This window comes from Rana temporaria, chromosome 7 (genome assembly GCF_905171775.1).
Source record: "Rana temporaria chromosome 7, aRanTem1.1, whole genome shotgun sequence".
Classification (NCBI taxonomy): domain Eukaryota; kingdom Metazoa; phylum Chordata; class Amphibia; order Anura; family Ranidae; genus Rana; species Rana temporaria.
Window position 1 is genome coordinate 8,436,373 of NC_053495.1, and position 6,000 is coordinate 8,442,372.

General features: G+C 44.2%; 1 protein-coding gene across 1 annotated transcript in view; it reads right to left on the reverse strand.

Annotated features, from left to right (window-relative positions):
• The window catches only part of SH3BP1 (SH3 domain binding protein 1), a 67,083-nt gene extending 65,883 nt beyond the window's left edge, over positions 1-1,200 (reverse strand). Inside the window, exon 1 of the mRNA XM_040358834.1 lies at positions 1,068-1,200. The gene's annotated coding sequence lies outside the window, so the exon portion shown is untranslated. The remainder of the gene's footprint in view (positions 1-1,067) is intronic.
• Positions 1,201-6,000: the final 4,800 nt, after the last annotated feature.

Below are 6,000 nucleotides of genomic sequence, written 5' to 3' on the forward strand. Positions count from 1 at the left end.
ATCAGTGGGAAGAATGTCCCTTACATTGGTGATCAGTGAGAAGAATGTCCCTTACATTGGTGATCAGTGGGAAGAATGTCCCTTACATTGGTGATCAGTGGGAAGAATGTCTCTTACATTGGTGAGCAGTGGGAAGAATGCTCCTTACATTGGTGATCAGTGGGAAGAATGTCCCTTACATTGGTGATCAGTGGGAAGAATGTCCCTTACATTGGTGATCAGTGGGAAGAATGTTCCTTACATTGGTGATCAGTGGGAAGAATGCTCCTTACATTGGTGATCAGTGAGAAGAATGTTCCTTACATTGGTGATCAGTGAGAAGAATGATCCTTACATTGGTGATCAGTGAGAAGAATGTCCCTTACATTGGTGATCAGTGAGAAGAATGTTCCTTACATTGGTGATCAGTGAGAAGAATGTCCCTTACATTGGTGATCAGTGAGAAGAATGTCCCTTACATTGGTGATCAGTGGGAAGAATGTTCCTTACATTGGTGATCAGTGAGAAGAATGTTCCTTACATTGGTGATCAGTGAGAAGAATGTTCCTTACATTGGTGATCAGTGAGAAGAATGTCCCTTACATTGGTGATCAGTGGGAAGAATGTTCCTTACATTGGTGATCAGTGGGAAGAATGTTCCTTACATTGGTGATCAGTGGGAAGAATGTCCCTTACATTGGTGATCAGTGAGAAGAATGTTCCTTACATTGGTGATCAGTGAGAAGAATGTCCCTTACATTGGTGATCAGTGGGAAGAATGTCCCTTACATTGGTGATCAGTGGGAAGAATGTCCCTTACATTGGTGATCAGTGGGAAGAATGTCCCTTACATTGGTGTCAGTAGGAACTTATCTGAGAGGCAGAGATCCCTGGAGGAACCGTGGCTGGGAAAGGCAGATCTAGATATATTGTCCAGTATATATCAATCTTTCTCCAGCGGGAAATCGATCTCCCCAGAAGGTGGATATAAAACCAGAACTTAATGACGTGTAATGTGCTGAAGCAATAGAAAAGCAGTAAATGACAGACGTGTTTTTTTTTTGTTTTTTTTATAGATTTATTTTTACCTTTTGTTGCATTGTTTGTTTCATCAGAGTGCCGATAACCTGAAGAAGCCACTTCCTGTCCATATATGAAGTGCGGTGACGGCAGCGCGTCTCGTCTCACAGCGAGTTTCCTGACGGTGGAACATGCCTGACGTTTGGAGAAGTTGAAGGCAGAGAAGGAATTTTATTAACGATTTTGCTGCCAGAGCTGGTTTTACACACATGGAATAAAACAAACAAAAAAAAAAAAACTATTTTAGGCCTGAAGATTACATCTATCATCTACTATCTGTGTGAACACAGCCTAAAGGAAATCATCTGTTGTTTGCAACAGTCATGTGATCTGCTGTGATTGGTCACAGCAGTCACATGGTGCCAGCACTCGGATCGATCATTGTAACAGATTGCTGCCCTGCGATCGGCGACAACCTGACAGGATGTCATATGAAGCCCAGTCAGGATTACTAAACCACCGCTGGATGGGAAGGTATTAATGTATTTCCCCGATTTTTTGTTTTTGGTCAAATTATATATATATATATATATATATATATATATATATATATATATATATATATATATATATATCTATATATATTATATAATAATAAAATAAAAAAAAACACACAAGGTTACACCGAGTAAATAGATACCCAACATGTCAAACCTTAAATTTGCCTGCACCCGTTAAATGGGGACAAACTTTAGAACCCTATATTTTATATATATATATATAATTTTTTTATTTTTTTTAGAGGCGAAACTTTAACCACCTAATGACAATATATGGCAGCAGAATGGCTCGGCAGCGCACGCCTGCCGCAAGTAGTAGTATTAACCCAACAGCTCTGCTGATCCCCTGCCCAATAGTAGCCCCCAGCTCTGCCGATTCCCCTGCCCAGTAGTAGCCCCCAGCTCTGCTGATTCCCCTGCCCAGTAGTAGCCCCCAGCTCTGCTGATCCCCTGCTCATGAGTAATCCCCAGCACTGCTGATCCCCCTGCTCAGTAGTAACCCCCCCAGCTCTGCTGATCCCCCTGCTCTACTGAGCCGACTCTCTCCAGTACCCACCTCCCACTGTATTGCTCCCATGCTGCGTGACATCTGCTAGTTTCTCCTGCTGGGGTCCTCCCAGAATCTCCTTTGCTGCTCAGTCCTCTCTCTACAGTCTCATTTACCTTCCGCTATAGCGTTCCCATGTTGCACACCACATGTGCCGTCTCTGCTAGCTGCTCAGCTCCACTCTGCACACCAGATGTGATGTTTGCATCAGACACTCCCAAAATATAGACACATGAGCTGGAAGTGACTGCTGATGACATCTTGAGTGTGCTTGTTGGTTTCCCAGTGCATCCTGGGATATCTCATACCTCCAAAACAAAGTGAAGCTAAAAATGAATAAAAGCCCCAACAAAAGCTTCCGGTGCTGCAAGAGAGTGTTGCCAGACTTCTATGGAGGCTTTTTGAGATGCTTTGAAGCACCAAGAACGTGACATGGGGTATCTTTATTTGGGGACAGGTGCTTTGATTGGCATTCAGAGTGTCCAATGCCACATTTTAAAGTTTACTGCCCTTGTGCATTTCCTGATTTCTTTTGGTATCTGCCCGAATCACTTCTTACTAGGGTTGTCCCGATACCACTTTTTTAAGACCGAGTACAAGTACCGATACTTTTTTTCCAAGTACTCGCCGATACCAAATACCGATATTTTTTTTTTTTTTATCTCATGTGACAGTGGCACATGTGTCAGTATTTTTTTTTTTGTTTTTATCTTTAACAATGTTTTTAATTTACCTTTTTTTTTACATTTTTTTTATTTATAATGCTTTCTTTTTTTTTTTAAGGGGGCTGTAAGTGTGTTTTTTCTTTATTTTCTACAATAATTTTTATTATTCTTTATTTTTTCAGCCCTGTTGGGGGGGCTTTGGTGAGATATCAGGGGTCTTAACAGACCTCTGACATCTCCCCTCTGAGACAGAGAAATGGACTAGGGACACATGTTCCCCTGTCCCTTTCTCAGCAGCATCAGCTGCGCTGAAAATGAAAAGGAGAGAAGACAGCCGCTTCTCTTCATTCATAAACTGAAACATTTGTAAACACAGGTTACAATGTTTCAGTTATGTGAATGTCCGTGATCACTGACTCTGTCCATTCGGAGCAGTAAGGAGCCGGATTTACCGGCTCCTACCTCCGCTCTCCATCCTGACATTTCCAGGGGGTGGAGGAGGAGCACGGAAGGGGAGAGAAACACGGCAGGATACACGGCGGAATACATGGAGGGAGGGAGACAGACTGCAGCAAAACGGAGGGGGGCTGGAGGAGGACACGGGACAGTCAGCGGTGATCGTGCGTGGGGAGGGTTACAAGCACCGATCACCGCTGATTTTAAAGCAGCTGAAAGCCGCGCGGAGGGAGGGGTGTAGAGAGAAGCGGAGAAATGAATTTTAAATCTATACAGCGGTGATCGGTGCTTGTAACTTCCCCACGCACTGATCACCGCCGACAGTACAAGTATCGGGTGAAGCATCGGGAGCATTTGCCCGAGTACAAGTACTCGGGCAAATGCTTGGTATCGGTCCCGATACTAGTATCGGGACAACTCTACTTCTTACACATTAAGCAGACGCCATAGAATCTCAGAAGATGGCCCGCCCCCTCCAACACACAGATTGACAGCCATGGGCGTCCGCTGAACTTTTTTCAGGGGGGGGCATCATTTTAAGGTCATCCATGCTCGGTCCCTTTTTGACACTGTCACAAAGGGGAGGGGCTTAGTCATTATCACATAAAGCGCAGGCATGCAAAGGTTTGAGAAACCTGATGCAACTAGCAACTTTGAATAACAATATCATAAAAAATGGAGCACCCCCCCCCTGTCAGCTGGAGCTAGAAGAGAGAGAGAGAGCGGCTCTAATTGGATTTGCTGTGTCGCTGCCTTGCTTCCTGCCCGCTGTTTTTCTCACCGAGGATCATGGCACTGATTTCTAGGGGGGGGGGGGCAAGCGCCCTCCCTTGCCCTATGGAGCGGACGCCCATGTTGACAGCAAATGTTTCCCTATGAGATTGTATAGAGGGGGGTATTGTCCATTTCCTCCACTCAGGTCTCAATGTACACTCAGCTCCCTGCTGTAACAGTGTGTGACATCAGATCCCTGCCTTCTAGAGCTGAGGAAAAGCCTTTGACCTGTGCGTTATAGAAGGCTGTATAGGAGAGGGGGCTGCAGATGAACAGGTACAACTTGCACAGTGGGATTTATTTAATCTCTATGCATCACCTGAGGCCAGTCACTTCAATAGGTATATATGGAAGAGTTTGCACCCACTTTAAGTTCCGCTTTCACAATGCAGCAGAACCACAACTCTGAAGAGGTTTTAGTGCTTCATCCTGAGTACCAATGAGTCTGAGACAGTCATGCGCCTCCTTTGTGACATTCACTGCTGAGCACAAAAGCAGAAACATCATCACCACCAGGTTTGGGGAGGATTATTGCGGTGCCAATTATAAAAACCAGACGTATTGTTATATCAAAAATAGAAAATATTTTATTCAATTCATACAAAGATTAAAATCAGCTTAAAAACATTCAATGGTGGGAGCTATATGCAGAGACAATTTTTCTTGAACAAGTCTACCCTACTAGTTTCGCCCTTAGGCTTCCTCAGGGGTTTTAGGACTTGATCGTCTCAAAGAAAGGCTCTAGAATGAAACAGAACAGTTTTAATTATAAATCTGTTTATTTGATGAATTGTTAACAATCAACATTAGATAATAACGAGTTTGGCTGGGATAAGTGGTCGGGGCATCAGGAACCATGGTCCCAAAAAGGGACGCCAAAACATGACCCAAAATCCCCCCACCAACCTAAATACTGGACCACCCTAAAGAGAGAAGGGGGGGGGGGGGATACAGACATCCACAGGGGTAGAAGACACCTACCCAAATTACTGCATTCAGCCTAGTGAGGTGGCCCCTCAGGGTTGGGTTGGTGGGGGGATTTTGGGTCATGTTTTGGCGTCCCTTTTTGGGACCATGGTTCCTGATGCCCGACCACTTATCCCAGCCAAACTCGTTATTATCTAATGTTGATTGTTAATTATAAACCTGTTTATTTGATGAATTGTTAAAACTGTTCCGTTTCATTCTAGAGCCTTTCTTTGAGACGATCAAGTCCTAAAACCCCTGAGGAAGCCTAAGGGCGAAACTAGTAGGGTAGACTTGTTCAAGAAAAATTGTCTCTACATATAGCTCCCACCATTGAATGTTGTTAAGCTGATTTTAATCTTTGTATGAATTGAATAAAATATTTTCCATTTTTGATATAACAATACGTCTGGTTTTTATAATTGGCACCGCAATAATCCTCCATCCTCCCCAAACCCTCTACTTAACCTACCTGGGATGAGGTGCCACATGCCTAAAAAGGACTTTCGATCACTAACCCCTCACCAAATCATCACCACCACTTTCAGGACTTTTGAAATAAAGCTTTTATTTATTTTTTTTCATCTTAAATTACACAGTTCAGTGTGCCGTTCCCCTTCACCGTTCACACCCCGAAAATGTTATTTCTGAGAAAGCGCGAGCGTGCATTCAACGCGGGGAAAAACGCCTTTCAGACGCAGCTGATCAGGAAGAGACCTGAAGGAGAATAAAAAGAAATGCGGCAGAGACCTGGCGGCAAGTCCGGGATGTGACAACCGGCTGGAAATCACTGCTGCGAGTGCAACCAGCTGACCGACCCGGCATTACCCGCAAGGAGGAGAGTGCGAGATTTCCAACGTGACCCAATAGTGGGTTTTGTAAAAGAAGAGGACTGATGACAGATCACAACATTCAGCTTGAGGGTTTAGCAGAAGCATGGACACTTCCTTCTTTCTAGACAGAGTCTCATGTAGAGGAGGAGAAGTGAGAGCTCAACACAGCTTCCTCTTCACGGGTTCCAATAATTCCCGAC